At 42.2% G+C, this 17406-nt stretch overlaps 1 pseudogene; it reads right to left on the bottom strand.

Annotated features, from left to right (window-relative positions):
• Positions 1-7560: 7560 nt before the first annotated feature.
• Positions 7561-17406, bottom strand: part of LOC147087629 (Fc receptor-like protein 5) — a 42428-nt pseudogene continuing 32582 nt past the window's right edge.

The raw sequence follows: 17406 nt of genomic DNA, 5'->3' as shown, positions 1-17406 counted from the left end.
GTGTTGCCCTGTGAACACTTATGTTCTTCTGATCTAGTGTGTTGCATTATCAGAAGAGGGTTTGCCATCACCTACTTTAATTTCCTTGGTTACCCTTCTTTTCCAATTTCAATCACCAGTCAGTAGTTCCAGACCCAAGATGTGTCTATGCATTAGCGGGGCGAACGGTTTAAGGCAGTGGGTTAACTTTACAGATATTGTGGCGTTTATAAATTTCATCTCGAAACAACAAGATTTAAAGTATGCAAGCTGGTCAGTTTTGCTGAATATCTATGTCACTTCTTAAACATTCTATGCAAACATTTCTTTTCAGTTGATATTGACAGACAGAAACGAGTTGTACCATTGCGTCTTGTCAATAACTGTCCTGAACACAGCACCTGGTCAGTACGAACTCCGTCAACCAACTGACCTGAGGCCATTCACTCACACATCGCCATACCAGTTGTGTCTCACCTACTAAGAGATACCACCATTTTTATTTATTTGTTCCTTCCATTTGTTACAATCTATCGATTGCGCCCTCCTTGTGGCCACGTTCACAACCAGCATCTCTCAGCCACTTCCCCGTTCGCCCTGCCAAACTTACCGGTGGAACAGCGCCTCCCATCTGCTCCTGCGCTCCAATCCAATTAATATAACAAGAATATATTCTCAACCTGAAACAGAGGGAGGAATGGATTGGATTTTAGGCGGTGGTAATTTTCCCATAGAGCAGTGGGCCTCTGAAATGCGTTGCCAGCAGGTGTTGTGGGTGCTGACTCCCTGATCAGCTGATGGGCAAACACATGGCAGATGAAGTTTAATGCAGAGCAGTATGGCGTGATATATTTTAGTAGGACGAATGAGGAGAGGCAATATCTGCGTAATAGTACAATTTTAAATGGGTGCCTGAACAGAGAGGCCTGGATGTGTATGTGCACAAATCTTTGAAGGTGGTAGGACACGATCAGAATGCTGTTAAAGAAAGCATATGGATGCTTGGATTTCTCAATAGAGGAAGAGAGAAGAAAATTAAATAAGTTATGCTAAACGTACATTGTATTATCCTGTCTAAGGAATCAGGCTCATAGCGAATGCCAACCGGTTTTAAACAGCGTTCGATTGTCCTTTCCACACAGGATACCATCTGTCCTGTGCTGCACATATACCAGCACGTTATAGAAACAACAGATCAATATTTTGATGAATTCAACGCCTCTTGGAATACTCAAACTTCACCAGCTTTAATTCTGGATTATCCTACACATGCTTAAATTTTTTACTTTAATTTTTCAATTATTTTTCCTTTCCTTTAATAAGGAGGCGACCTACCTCGGAACACTTGTCTAAGGGCAACACCTACTTCTTTTGTCCTTCGGTGGAATGGGCACATCCCATGTCTGAGCTCAGGCGATATGTGTCCAATTGCAGAGGGTATAAACATGGACGCTGATTGCCTCCTCAGTGGACATCCACTAATCAACACCTTACAACGGGGCCACTAGATGGAAGGATAGGAAGAAAGGAAAAAAATGTGTGGTAGCTCTGTCGATAAATGATGAGAACAGTACAGTTGTCAGAAATGATGTTGGCTCAGAAGAGCAAGATGTAGAATCAGTTTGGGTGGAGATAAGTAATAATAAGGGAAATAATTCACCAGTGGGTGTAGGCTGCAGGCCTCCTAACAGTGGCTACATTCTAGGACAGATTATAAATCAATACATATTGGTGGCCTGTAAGAAATGTACTACAATAAGCATGGGCGATTTTAAGTTGCATATAGATTGGACAAATCAAACTGGCAAAGGTAGCCTTGAGGGCAAGTTCATAGAATGTATTAGGGACGCTTTTTTAAAACATTACGTTGTGGACCCAACCAGGGAACAGGCTATCACAGATCTCGTAATGTGTAATGAGACTATTTAATTAATGACCTAATCGTAACGGATCCTCTAGGTAATAGTGATCATAAATTGAAAGAATTTCATATAAATTTTGAGGGTGAGGAACTGTCGTCTGAAACTAGTGTCTTAAACTTAATTAAAGGCAATTACAAAGGCATGAAGTAGACTGGGAAAAGAGATTAACATGGAAGATGGTAGATAAACAGTGGTAGACATTTAAGGAGATATTTCATAACACTCAACAAAGACATATTCCAGTGAGAAAGACATTCTCTACGATAACGATGAACTATCCGTGGCTAACTAAGGCAGTTAAAGATGGCATCGAATTTAAATAAAAGGCACACAATGTTGTGAAGAACAGTGGTAGGCCAGAAGATTGGGAATTTTAGAAACCAGCAAAGGGTGACAAAAAATAAAGAGCGAGAAAATAGTTTATGAGAGTAAACTAGCAAGAAATATAAAAACAGAGAGTAGTAGCTTCTCCAAGTATAAAAAATGAAGAGAGTAGCGTAATTGGACGTTGGTCGCTTAGAGGAATAGACTGAGAATTAACAATGGGAAACAGCGTAATGCTAGAGACTTTGAACACATATTTTGTATCTGTCTTCACGGTAGACAACCCTAAAAGCATCCTAATAATAGTAGATCATCAAGGGGCAAAACTGAGGTAGGAAGTCAAAACATTCAGTATCACTAGAGAAAAAGTATTAGGCAAATTAATGGGACTAAAGGCTGACAAGTCCACTGGACCTGATGGCCTGCATCCTAAGGTCGTAAAAGATGTGGCTGCAGAGATAGTGGATGCCATGGGTATAATGTTCCAACATTCCCTAGATTATGGAAAGGTTCCAGAGGATTGGAAAACTGCAAATGTAAATCGCCTATTCAACAAAGAAGGGAGAGTAAAATCAGGAAATTATAAGCCAGTTAGCCAGACATCTGTCATTGGGAACTTTCAGGAATCCATTATTAAGGGAGCAGTAGAATGACATTTAGAAAATCATAATGCAATCAAGCAGAGTCAACATGGTTTAAAGGAAGGGAATTCGTGTTTGACAAAATTAGTAGAGTTGTTTGAGGTTGTAACAAGCAAAGTGGATCAAGGGTGCCATTGGATGTAGTGTAATTGGATTCCTAGAAGACATTCGATAAGGTGCCACATAAAAGGTTAATGCACAAGATTATATCTCACGTGGTTGTGGGTAATAATAGCAAGAATAGAGGATTAGCTAACTAACACAAAATGGAGATTCAGGATAAACTGATCTTTTTCAGGTTGGCAAACTGTAATGAGTGGAGTGCCACAAGAATCAGTGCAGGGGCGTCAACTATTTACAATCAGTATTAATGACTTGGCTGAGGGGACCGAGTGTACTGTAGCCAAATTTGCAGACACCACAAAGAGAGTTGGGAAAGCAAGTTGTGAGGAGGACACAGAATGAGCAAAAGTATACAGATAGGTTAATTGGGTGGGCAAAAAATTGGCTGATGGAGTATAATTTAGGAGGGCAGAGCGGGCCTGGGTTTAATGCTGATCTGAAAGAAGTGCTCTCCGACAGAGCTGCACCCCCTCACCATTGCCCTCATGTAGTCTGGGAATATCAAAGTCTCCAAGCAGTTACTGGGAGCAGTGCTGATGCTGACCATTGAGCAGATTGTCTGCTCACTGTTTGCATCAATAACATTGGAGCATCTCAAAGACAGGACCAACTGCAAAAATATATGGACTGAACGTGGGAAGCAGCAAAATAATAAACTAAAAAATTCGAATTGCTGCCTTCCAACTCTCCTCAATGCGATATAACTTAAATGAAACCTTCCGGCCTCTGATGAAATGCTTCCACACAGTTAGAAATGTTTCCGAAATGATGTTCATTTGGAATATGTGAATGAAGATGTGGAAGAGAAGCTGTACAGCTCTGCTCCTTAAACCTCTTTCCCTCTCCGCAGCCATGCGGATCAATGTGAAACTGTATCTGGGGGCTCACATTTCCCGAAAGGAAAGTTGTGTGGTTAGAAGCGTATAGTTAAAGAAATGCAGTTATAACCTTCACGCAGAATCAAGCGCAGTTGCACCAAACCCGAGCATTCCTTTGTGGGTTCATCAATTTCACCGCGTGAGAAACTGATTTTTAAGAAAGCCTTTTATCAAAGAGGCTGAGTTTGATATTTCTTCCTCCATTTGTTTCGGTAAAAGATCTGCCAGGACTATGTCTGGAGTGTAAAGGAATGTTAAAATTCACAGAACGAGTGAATCCCTTATACGTTATCTGGCAGAATTCCTTCCCAGGAAGGAGGTCACTGAGCTTCTGAACTAAAGGTGACGCTTTACCGTTGCAGATAGAGCATCTTTCATTGGCTGCTAATGGCGTGAGATAATCACCTAATTCAGGATCTGCTTCTGATTGTGTGGGTGCTAGCGTTCACAACTGGGCTTTAGTTGATTGTCATAAGAGTTGTTTGATTGTGGTACCAATATAATTTCTCGAGATCAGAAGTTACTGTTGGGGAACAAATGTACTTTGATCAGCCATGATCTTATTAAATGGTCGAGCAGGCTCGAAGGGCCGAGTAGCCTACTCCTGCTCCAATTGCTTTTAACTTATGTTATGAATATATTTTGCTAATCGCCGCACCTCAACACCTCTACATCTGCTGTAATCTCTTTAAATATGGGTCTGCACAAACTGGTGCAGACAATTGTTTGAACTGGTTATTGCATTGCCATTGGTCAGTTAGTTTAAGGTTTAGCGTGTCTGTGTAGTTTGACTTAGCGACACCTCCAGTTGCTATTTTATTGCTGAAATAGTTGAACAAATGTCAGAACTGTTATGCGTTCACTGCAGATGAAGGGAGCTTATATTCATATCACTAATAAATAATACATATTACATCCTTCGTTAATTTAGCGCAGATTCATTTCACAAACTTTTATAGCTAAAGCACACAACGAGCTGTCTCTCTCTATTTATTTATCTCTCTATGTAACAGTCACTCTGTGTATGCAAGAACAACTATCATATAATTCACCGATTAGCTTTGGCCAACTCAAATTTCTCTTATAAAATTTACAAGTGAAGATGAGTTACAATTTGAAAGAAGTGATACTCAAATAAATCTTAAATACAGGCTCGGTTCCACGAACTCTAGGGACAGGGCAAACGTCTCCAAACTCGAGAAGCAATATCACATCCATAAGACAGGTAGACGACAACAATTAAACTGCATTTGATTAATTCCAAAAGTTAATGGTTTAAAAGCTTATGTTATCATTATGGATGTGCATCATAAGAGAGAATGATTCGCTTTGTCTATCTATCACACACACACACCACAAAAACCATTGATAGAAAGAGATATGGACATTTCTTATACACACGATTGAAATCAAAATCAAGCGTTTCCGATTCGGTGTACTGTCAAACTCTGCTCCGGAAATAATGTCACTTGTATATGGCATTTTAAATATCATCTGTTTGCACAGCAGTCTCTTTGCCGTCTCTTTTGACAGAATGTATTACTGCAGTAACATCATCTACCAGAAGATAAAGTAAATGGGTATCATCAAGGCTGCTCAACCAAGTGATGGACTGTCATTGATATCATCATGAGACGAATCGATCTTATAATTACATGTTATTCAGGCGCAAACCTCCGGTTCACAGAACGTATTTGCAGTTCACATGATTTTCGCTTGGTCATTTGTGTAAACATTTGCTGCGGCAAATTAACATGTCAACATTTCCAATTCAATTTCGCGAAATCAGCTGTCATGAGAAAATTAGAGTTGCTAGCCATGAGTTGGCGCTCTGTCATAAATTCTAAATTCCCTCTCCCGACGTTTTTCATAAATTTGCTAAACAACTTATGTTCAACAAGTGATTAAGGGCAACGCCAATAAACATTTACTACCATTATTAAAACACTTTTGTCTGTGCGTGCAGTTCCTGTACAACTTACGGCAATAATGATTTCTGGGCATCCGCTTAGAACATAATAACATAAGAAATAGGAGCACGAGTCGGCCATTTGTCCCCTTGAGCCTGCTCCACAATTCATTAAGATCATGGCTGATCTGGTCTTGGCTTCAACTCCAATTCCTAGCCCGCTCCCCATAACCCTTGACTCCCTTCTCATTGAAAAATATGTCTATCTCCAGCTTAAACATATTCAATGGCCCAGCCTCCACAGCTCTCTGGGGTAGAGAATTCCAAAGATTCACGACCCTCTGAGAGAAGAAATTGCTCCTCATCTCCATTTTAATTGGGTGACATCTTATTCTGAAACTATGCCCCCTAGTTCTAGATTGCCCCACGATGGAAAACATCCTCTCTGCATCTACCCTTTCAAACCCCCTCAGAATCATCTACCTTTCAATAAGATCACCTCTCATTCTTCTAAACTCCAATGAGGACAGGCACAACCTGCTCAACCTTTCTTCACAAGACAACCCCTTCATCTCAGGAATTAACCTAGTGATCCTTCTCTGAACTGCCTCCAGTGCAATTTTATCCCTCCTTAAATAAGGAGACCAAAATTGTACGCAGTACTCCAGGTGTGCTCTCAGCAACGCCCTGTACAGTTGTAGCTAGACATCCCTCCTTTTATACTCCACCCCCTTGCAATAAAGGCCAACATTCCATTAGCCTTCCTAATTATTGCTGTACCTGCACGGTAAATTTTTGTGTTTCATGTACAAGAACACCAGATCCCTCTGTAACATAGCATTTTGTAGACTCTCTCCATTTGAATAATAATGTTTTTTTTAATTTTTCTTGAAAAAGTGTATAACCTCACATTTTCCCACATTATACTTCATCTGCCAAATATTGGCCCAATCACTTAACCTATCTATAGCCCTTTGCAGGTTATTTGTGTCCTCTTCACAGCTTGCTTTCCCACCTATCACTGGATCATCGGCAAATTTGGCTAAATTACACTCGTCCCTTCTTCCAAGTCATTATTATAGATTGTTTACAGCTGATGCCCCAGCACTGATCCCTGTGGCACTCAACATGGTAGAGTTTGACAAACTGATAATGACCCATTTATCCCGACTCGCTGTTTCCTACTGTTTAGCCAATCCTTGATGCATGCTAATATATTACCCCAACCTCATGAGGTCTTATCTTGTACAGTAACCTTTTAAGAGGCACCTTATCGAATGCCTTCTTGGAATATAATTACACTACATCTACTGGTTCCACTCTCAGATACACTTTCTTCTCCTTGCTTCCCTTACCCGAGTCAGTTAGTATTTGATTGGATAATAATGGATTGACTCCATCGATAATAGTTCATTGTAAAATGTTGTCAAATCTCTGTATTAGGAGAAAGGGATGATCATCACCGTAACAATGAATGTGTCTGTGTTGAGTCTGTTTGCGCGACGAAGATGTTATTACCTTTTAAACAGTGCATTGTGAATAACTGGTGTTCCAAATATTGAACAGGGTTGAAATGAGTTTAGCATAATTTTGCAAATAGATGTAACAGGAAGCATAGAACATTCTGATTGGTGGCAATGGGGCTGAAGTGTAAGCTCTCAAAGTTCTCTCATAGCTTGCTATTAAAACTGGTAAATATCAATAAACTGAAGGATATTTTGATATAGATATAATCGGTGTAGACAATTTAAAGGAAAATGCAAATGACCAATCTGAAAGCATTTATTTCGCTAGTTATTTACAACTCCACCACTTTTTGTTAAGTTCCCGCCAACCGTCACCACTTTGTTGTCTTTATCACCACTTTTCTTGCACTGTCAAAGAGTGAGTAAATAAACTGCACATTTTTGTCGAAGAGGAATATTATAAGGCCCTTCAGTTTCCACATTGCAACAAACTTTAGTAGTAGTGTGGACATTTAATAACGTTAAAGTTAATACTTATTTACAGCACGGTGTGAAAAGCAAAATCTCTTCCATTCTGACTTTATTCTGGAACAAAATATTGCGGGGAATCAGCAATTCTTTTCACGTACCGTCACGATGTTTCTTTGCATTTATCGGTTTGCACTCTATTCTCAGTATAATCAGAGTCCAACACAGGATAAATGCGGCGAGGCACAAACGAATTGGGATTGAATAAGATGTTAAGGAAGATCCTAGAAGATTATAGAACGAGAGAATGATAATGGGAAATTCTCCCGTTTCCACTGCAAACACAACTACAGGGTCACTCTGTAATCCTTTCTAACCTTTGATTGGCAAGTACGGAACTATCATGATATTCTCATTCAGCATTAATGATCAGGGACAGAATCACACTGGGATGAATGTAATCGCCCTACGTTTCTCTGTGTTATTCACCCTACCTAAACTTGAGCTCATCCAAAACTCCGCTACCCATATCCTAACTCACCCCTGTGCTCGCTGATTCCCATTTGCTCCCGTTCCGACAAAGCCCTAATTTGCAAACGCACATTCCTGGTTTCAAATCATTCCATGGCTCTCACCCCCTTCCTATCTCTGCAACCTCCACCAGCCCTACAATTCTCATCGTACTCTTCAAATCACTCCATGGACCTCTCACCCTCCATATCTCTGTTTCCTCCTCCAGCCCTACAATTCTCATTCTCGTCTTGAAATCCCTCCATGGACCTCGCCCCTCTCTCTCTCTCTGTAACCTCCTCCAGCCCTAAAATTCACATTCTCATCTTGAAATCTCTGCATGGACATTGCCCCCTCCCCATCTCTGTAACCCCCTCCAGCCGTAATATTCTCACTCTCCAGTTTAAATCGCTCCAAGGCCCTCGCCCCCTCCTTATCCATGTAAACTCCTCCAGACCTACAATTCTCATTCTCGTCTTCAAATCCCTCCATGGACCTCGCATCACCCTATCTCTGTAACCTGCTCCTTCTTCCCTCCAACCATCCGAAATCTGGGCCCGCCTCCAATTCTGACGTCATTTGCATCTTTGATTTTATTCGCTGCACCATTGGGGGCCGTGCCTTCAGCAGCCTGTGCCCTAAGCTTTGGAATTCCCTCAGTAATCCTCTCTGACTCTCTACCGCTCTTTCCTCATTTTCAGACGCTGGTTAAAACCTATCTATTTGACCAGGCTGTTGGCCATCTGCCGACGTTCTCCTTATGTGGCTAAATGTTCTTCTGAAGCGCCTTGGTACGTGTTACTAGTTAAAGGCACCATATCAATACAAGTTGTTGTTGTTGAAGTCCCTGTAGGTATCTAAATTACTGGATTCTGCCTATTTGTACCGGCAATAGCTGCTGCCGATTAAGATTGATTACTTAATTACTTGGTTGATTTAATCAATTGTTAAAATCAAGTATATGACCATGTCCAGGGTGAAAGACTTTTGAATCAGTTTGGAGGATATTTCCAGCAGAACAACATCACTGGTATGCATTAGGCAGAAGAGTAATCATGGGATGAGGAAAGTTATATTCCCAAAAATGCTAGTTTATTTAAGTTGATTCCTACATCTAATGAACAGGAATCTCAGGCGGAATACAATATGGAAAGAGCGGAATGTTTTGTGCGTTTATGTCTCAGTGTTTGTATGTGAGTTTATGTGTGTGTGAGTGAGTTTGTGTGTGTGTGTGTGTATATATTTTTGCGTGTGTGTCTTTTTGTGAGTGTGTGTTTGTGAGTGAGTGTTATTGTGTGTGAGTGTGTGTATGTGTGTATGAGTGTGTGTGTGTGTGAGTGTTTTTGTGTATGTTTGTGTGTGTGTGTATGTGTGTGCATGTATATTTGTGTGTATGCGTGATGTCTGTTTATGATTGTATTGTGTGTGCTTGTGTGTGTGAGTATGTGAGTGAGAGTTTGCCTGAGTGTGTGTGAGTATCTGAGTGTTTCTGAGTGTCTGTTTTAGAATGTGTGTGGGTTTGTGTGAATCTGAATGTGTGTGAGTGAATGTGTGTGTATTTTGTGTGTGTGTGTGTGTGTGTGTGTGAGTGTGTGTGTGTGTGAGTGTATGGTTGCGTGTGGGTTTGAGTGTGTGTGTAAGTGTGTGTGTATGAGTGAGGGTGTGTGTATGTTGTGTGTGAGTGTGTTTGAGTGGGAATGTGTGTGTGAGAGTGTGTTACGTGTGAGTTTGCCCGTCCCTCTCTGTCTGTAATGCGAATAAACTGATCATTACAAGGGAAGGCAGAGCCGTGCATTATTTACCATTACATTGTGGATACTATGGGGTAGTTTGTGGATATGATTGAAACATGCATAGGAGGAATCTAATGGTACCTACTAAATTAATTGCATTTTCGTTAGAGGGTTCTGAGTTTGGGATAATTTTGTGTAAATAGCGAGAGTGAGGATCATCTCAAATTGAGCGTTTACCTGGCGGTAATATTAAACTTGTAAAATAGCTGCAACATCTCCATCAATGTTTCCTGTGTTAACTGGATAACTGTTATGCTGTTTTTCAGCGAAATATTACAAGAGAAATTGTAACATCAACTACCAAATTAAATGCAGAAACAATTTCCTTAAAGTCTCGTATGTCTGATTTTTGCACAGTGGTTCTGGGCAAGGGTGGTTCACTTCCACATACATTTAACGGCAATTAAATATGCGCCCCTCTCCAGCACATTAGGAAGAAGCTTCAAATCTATAGGACAAGCATCAGCCTGGTGTGTTACTGGGAAAATCGCAATGACAGGATGAGAAAAATTCTTTCAATCCTGCAACTCATCATATCATTGGATACTTCTAAAGTTAATGGCAACATAGTCAAGTATGACTGATTGATTCACTAATTGCTTCATTGATCCATTGCATTCCTAACTATTTTAATCATACATTAGTCATTCATTCAGTGATAAATTCATTTATTTCTTCTGCAATCAACAAATAAAACAACTGATTCAGCCTAAATGGAAAAGAAATAAACAGAGTGAATATGTGAATCTCACTGACCTCTTACAGTTATAAGTACCGGGTCACTCAGAGCCGATGTTAGCTGTCTCCCCTCCACACTCCCCTCATACAGGCAGCTGAAATTTCCTCCTTCGGCATGATCTATATTATTGATAGTGAAGGTGACAGAATTGCTCCCTATAGCCGCAGGCTGGACACCTGAGTAATTATTTTTTCCGTGCCTGTATAAGTAAAATGTAAAGCCAGGAATGTCCCAGGAGATTGTACAGATAAAGATAACATTTCCACCATTCACAGCAACACTGGAGTCCACTGATATATTTGGTTTGGGTAGACCTGTATTTCAAAAGGAACAAGCATTAGCAATCGATTCACAATGTAATACAGACTTACTTTCTGGATCCAAAATATTAATGGTCTGGACTTGTGTGTACAGTGTATAATTTCAATGTTTGCAGGTCACACAAACTCGTAAAGGTAGATAGATGTGAGAATGATAAAAAACACATGAGCTGGGCATAGTCACGGTTTTGAAATGGGGAGAATCATTGCAGATTAAATTTAACAGAGAGAAATATGAAGTGAAGATTTTTGGTAGGAAGCATGAGGAGAGACAATATAACCTACAAGGTATAATATTAATTTGGATGGAGGAAGCGAGAAACCTATTGTCTATGTAAACAATCTTTGAAGGTAGCGATAATGATTGAGAAGTCTGTTGAAATGCTCGATCAATAGAGGAACAGAATACAAAAGTAAGGACGTTGTGATAAACCTTTCTACCTCAATGGTTAAATCCCAGCTGGAGTATTGTGTCTAATTCGGGGCATCACATATTGGGAAGGATTCCAAAGCTAAGGCAAAGGGACTGATTAGACAGCTCTTTCAGAGCAGACACAGGCACGATGGTCCGAATGGCCTCCTACTGTGCCCTGCGATTCTGTGATTAACGGTGTCGCTGACAGTAAAGCGTCAGCCTGTGTGTTCAGGTTCAATGGTAAAAGACCTGAGCTGAGCGCAGACACCCTCTCTGTGAATATTAAGCAATGGTATGTTTAAAAATGGATGGTTTCTGTATGTACTAAGAGAGTTGAATATACATATTCAAAATCTCTGCTCCCTTTCACTCAGCAGCTATTGTGACCGTCAATTCTAACCACTTGCTATTGACGGAGGATCTATATTGGCATTGCTACCACTCTCCGTAGTTTGTGGTGTTAACCAAATCGCCCAGACAGGTCAGACATGTTGGGGTGAAATTGGAAATCTGGAACATAGATAGTGCAATAATACCCCACAGCCTGCAGAAAATGGTTAGGCATGTGGAGTATTCTGCACAGTTCTGGTCTCCATATTATTAAAATGTTAGAGAGGCAAAGGAGAAAGTGCAAAAAATGATTTTCAAGGATGACCAAAAAATCAGAGTTTAAAACTATCAGTAAATGCTGAACAGACAGTGGAACTTTTCACTGGAAAACAGAAGGCTGAGAGGTGATCTGATGGAGATCTTTAAGATTATGAAAGGATTTGATAGGCTAGACTTACTGAAAGTGTTTCCACTTGTGTGGGAGTCCCAATCTGGGGGCCTTGAATATCAGATAGTCAAGAGTAAATCCCAGATGGTGGCGAGAATATGGATATCGCTTCCACTTGGAGTGGTTGAGGTGAATAATTTGGATACATCGAGGAGTCACTCGATACACACATGAGGGTGAAGGGCTGGAATAATATATAGATAGGATGAGATGAATTAGTGTGGTAGCAGGCTCGTGTGGAGCTTAAGTACCGGCTTACACTAGCTGGGCCAAATGGTCTGTTCCTGTGTGGTAAATTCTATGTCATAATATGTAATGCAACAATGCTCCATTTCCAGAACAGTAAATGCCGAATGTTTACCCCATTTTTCAAAGACACTATTAATAACGGAGCGCAGGGAGCCTCTATGTGAAATATATAAACAATTATCATTTAAACTGCTTCGAATTTTTAGTGAAATACCAATATCGTTGATTAGAAGTATTAACAATCGTTATTCCTCTTCACTGACCTGCTATAGTGACCGTCACTGCGTCACTGATCTGGGACCATAACCACCTGCTATTGACAGAGATTCTATATAGGCATCAGTATCGCCCTGCTTGGTTTGTCCCGTTAACCAAGAATGTTCCAATATTGTCCTTTGTGACGATTTGAGAAGGGTTCAGCCGTTGGTTTTCTTTGTAAAAGTAGATTTGACCATGATTATCTCTGTCTACCATGCAGGTAATGGTGACCATCTCTCCCTCTGAGTACACCCCAGCCGGTTGATCAAGTGATATCACTGGCGGTGTTAACGGTTCTGTGGTAAAATACATGGAAAGAACAACAGAAATGGATTTCTGCATTATCTTGTGCCACGAAAGAGTGGTAACTCAGTAACGATTGTAACATATTAATGGGGAATGTTTGCATCGGCGACTGAGATTCTACAAAAGTGGAATTGATGGTTTCAAACAGAATTGGACAGAAAATAAACCAGCTGGGGGTCTAGTCCCAAAACCTTGGCTTATCACTAAAATTTCCTTCCGTGATATCTGGAGAAGGGGATGGCGTTGGTTTGAAATTAACATTTCTGCTAATTTAGTCCAGCCATAACTTGGGCTCTAGGATGTGGGCGTCGCTGGCAAGGCCGGAATTTAGTGCCCAACCCCAGTTGCCATTAAGAGGATGGCGGTCGGCCGTCTTTTTGAACCCACTTTTGCTCCCACAATGCTGTTCGCTACAGACTTCCAGGAATTTGAGCGAGCGACGATGAAGGAGCACGAAATATATTTCCAAGTCAGGAAGGTGTGTGGCTTTGAGTGGAACTGGGAGTTGATGCTGTTCCGATGCAACGACTGTCAAAATCTTTTATGATGGTGGAGGTCACGGGTTTGTGAGGTGTAGTCGAAATGCAATCCAATGACAGATATAGAAATGTAGATAATGAAAATATTTCACATATCAGGATGATATTGAAAATCTCGTTCCGCTGTTTTGGTTATCTGACTGAGAATCTTTAATCTGACAAGGCCAACCAGTCTGGCGGTGCCTTTTGAGGTGAATATACACACAGTGGAGTTAAAATTATGTAAGAATGATGCCATTTGACATTAAACATTTCCCTGTGGTAGATGCAGAGATTTAGGGAGTAAAGCTGGAAATCAGGTCATAGATTGTCTGATGACAAGACACAGCCTTCAGTCCCCCTGTCAGAAGGTCAGGAATTAACTTTGCAAAGTTTCAGCTCTCTCAGCTCCATAACACAGCATTCCCTCAGTACTGAGTTACACTGGCAATTGTAATCTGGCACCACATTACACTCCATTCAAGACAATGGAGGGTATCATTGGCGGAGAGTAAAACGGGAAGCAGCTCCCTATCCACTTCTTTCCCTCCTGGAGGATGTGGTTAAAGTTACCCTCCAAGTGTCACCGCAGGCTGCGAACTCATGTTATATCGGTGTTGATTTCACAAAATTCAGATGCAGTTGAGAATAAATTCGTCTTGTACAGTAGCCTAAAACAGACGCCAACCCGCTTTACACATCGCAAGATTTTAGTTTCCATTGCCTTCAATGGAATCAGAATTAAGGCAGGTGTGAAAAGGGCCGCCGATTCGATTTCGCCCAATCTGCAGTACCGTCCGTGTCGCTTTTCTGCCCCTTATCTCCAGTAACGCCCTTTGCCATTAATGGATTCACAGCGGGTGAATGCAGGGTCCAATATTACATGAATATTATCTATAGTTGAGAAAGCGCATTCGATTTCCTCCCTCTCTCCTAACATTAAAACACTCATTTTGTTACAGTGATTAGAGCATGATTTTATTCAAAATACCGAGAGCTATGAAAAAAACATATGAAGAATCATCTGATCCCTGTCACCTACCTGCTACAGTGACCATCACAGACTCACTGCGAAGAGATTCCGATCACCTTCCATTGATGGAAGTTCCATATTGGCACTGGTACCGCCCTCCTTGTCCTTTACTGGTAACCGGGAATGTACTAATGTTGTTCTTTGTGACGATTTGATTGGAGTACAGCCTGTGATTATCTTTGTTAAAGTAGAAGGTTTTATCCTGATTGTCTCTGGTCATGGTACAGGTAATGGTGACCGTCTCTCCTTCTACATACACCCCAGTCGGTTGATCAAGAGCAATCTCTGGTGTTGTTAGCGAATCTGTGTTAAAATAAATGGAAAGTACAATGAGAAATGGTTCTGCGGATTTTCATGTACAGTGCAAGGTTGGGAACTCAATGATGATTGTGCGGTGTTGAAATGTAGTTTCACTTTGGATACAGAGATTTCACAAAAGTGGAGATCGGGATTTGATTACAAAGAAGGAAAAACTTGCATTTCTCTAGCTCCTTTTTGACCTCGGAGCATCCCAAAGCGCTTTACCGCCAATTCTTCACTTTTGAAGTGAAGTCGCTGTTGTGATGTAGGAAATTAAATGGCAGAGCCAAGGTACCTAAATCAGCTCGAGTTCTCTGTCCAAAGTCCAGTTTTAAGCCGGAGATTTTAATCTGGGATACGAGCGGAACAATGAAATGGTTGCTTTGAAATGCCCAGTGCTGCTGGTTATTCCAGGTGAAGATGCGATCAGAAAGAGTGAAATTCTCCATTATACCTGCACTGCGGCCAGTACCTGTGCAAGTATGAAACCTCCGCCAAGGGAAGGCTGTTAGAAACCAACCTCAGCGAGGCTGTGACGGTCACACATTTCACATATTCGAGCTGTTTTGGTGGGCCTGCAATTATTGTTATCATTACCGTTGTGGTAGTCACTGGCATGGTCGGCAACGACTGTCCATCCGCACTTTCCCCTTCAGGATTGTATGTAACTTGGAGGGCAACTTGGAGGTGATGGTGCTCCCATGCGCCTGCTGCCCTTCCCCTTCTCGGTGGGAGGGCTCGCGGGTGTGGGAGGTGCTGCTGAACAATCCTTGGTGAGTTGCTGCAGTGCATCTTGTAAGTGGTGCACACTGCAGCCACTGAGTGCCGGTCGTGGAGTGAATACATTTTTAAGGTTGTAGATGGATGCCAATGAATAGGGCTGCTTTGTCCAGGATGGTGTCAACCTTACTTAGTTGCAGCTGCTCTCATCCCTGCATGTGGAAAGTATTCCATCAACCTCCTGACTTGTGCATGTAGATGGTGGGAAGGCATTGCGGAGTCAGCCGGTGATTTTTTCGTTGTAGAATTCATAGCCTCCGACCTGTTCTAGTAGCCATGGTGTTTATGTGGAGCGACAGTCGGCGGGAATCGCGGGCATGGGCAGTGAGGGGTGGGTATAAAAGGATCCAGAGACCAGTAAGGCCTCAGTGCGGAGCGAGAGTCGGCGGGAATCGCAGGCTGAGCGGTGAGCGGTGAGTATAAAAGGCTCCAGAGACCAGGTAAGGCCTCAGTGCAGAGCGATAGTCGGCGGGAATCGCGGGCTGAGCGGTGAGCGGTGAGTTAAAAAGACTGCAGAGCCAGGTAAGGCTTCAGTGCGGAGCGAGAGTCAGCGGGATCGCGGGCTGAGCGGTGAGCGGTGGTTATAAAAGGCTCCAGAGACCAGGTAAGGCCCCAGTGCAGAGTGCGAGTCGGCGGGATCGCAGGCTGAGTGCTGAGCGGTGATTATAAAAGGCTCCAGAGACCAGGTAAGGCCTCAGTGCAGAGTGCGAGTCGGCGGGCTCGTGGGCTGAGCGGTGAGTGGTGATTATAAAAGGCTCCAGAGACCAGGTAAGACATCAGTGCAGAGCGCAAGTCGGCGGGATCATGGGCTGAGTGGAGAGTGGTGAGTATAAAAGCCTCCAGAGAGCAGATAAGGCATACCAGTCTCCAATCTCGGAACTCAGGGGTAAGGAGAGAAGTAAAAAGAAATCGATGTATGACGTCACCAGAAAGCAGATAAGTGATTGGTTGGTGAGTAATACTCTCTTTTTAAACCGTAATTCTGTGGGTTACAGTCTCTAAAGTCCCTGTGGTGTTGCGGGGACTGTTTATAAACAAGGGCCCTTAAATATATCAGTTAGCTGTAAGGTAACTTCAATTCTGCGGCTTATATTTTCTAGGGTCTCTGTGGTGTAGGATGGACTGCTGCCATACAAGCGCCCTAGAGTATATATTTAATTGGTTGTATTGAATTAATTTAAATTAATTAAAGGGTTAGTCATGCCAGGACAGCCCAGCCCCGCGTTATGCTCCACCTGTGCTATGTGGGAATACAGGGACACTGCCGGTGTCCCTGACGAACATGTGTGCCGGAAATGTATCCAGCTGCAGCTTCTAGCAGACCGCATTGAGGCGCTGGAGCTGCAGATGGATGAGTTTTGGAGCATTCGCGATGCTGAGAGGGTCGTGGATAACACGTTTGGTGAGTTGGTCACACCGCAGGTAAGGGCTGCACAGGCAGAAGGGAAATGGGTGACCATCAGGCGGAGCAGTAGAAGCAGGCAGGTAGTGCAGCGGACCCCTGTGGCCATTCCCATCTCAAACAGGTATACCGATTTCGATACTGTTAAGGGGGATGACTTACCAGGGGAAGGCAGCAGCAGCCAACTTCCTGGCACTGGGGTGCATCTGCTGCACAGGAAGGGAGGAAAAAGTGTGGGAGCGCAATAGTGGTAGGGGATTCTATCGTAAGCGGAACAGATAGGCGTTTCTGTGGC

Source organism: Somniosus microcephalus, unplaced genomic scaffold (assembly GCF_052327205.1).
Source record: "Somniosus microcephalus isolate GS21.2 unplaced genomic scaffold, FLI_Smic_1.0 unresolved_chr5, whole genome shotgun sequence".
NCBI classification, from domain to species: Eukaryota; Metazoa; Chordata; class Chondrichthyes; order Squaliformes; family Somniosidae; genus Somniosus; species Somniosus microcephalus.
This window is presented reverse-complemented; position numbering and strand designations above follow the sequence as displayed.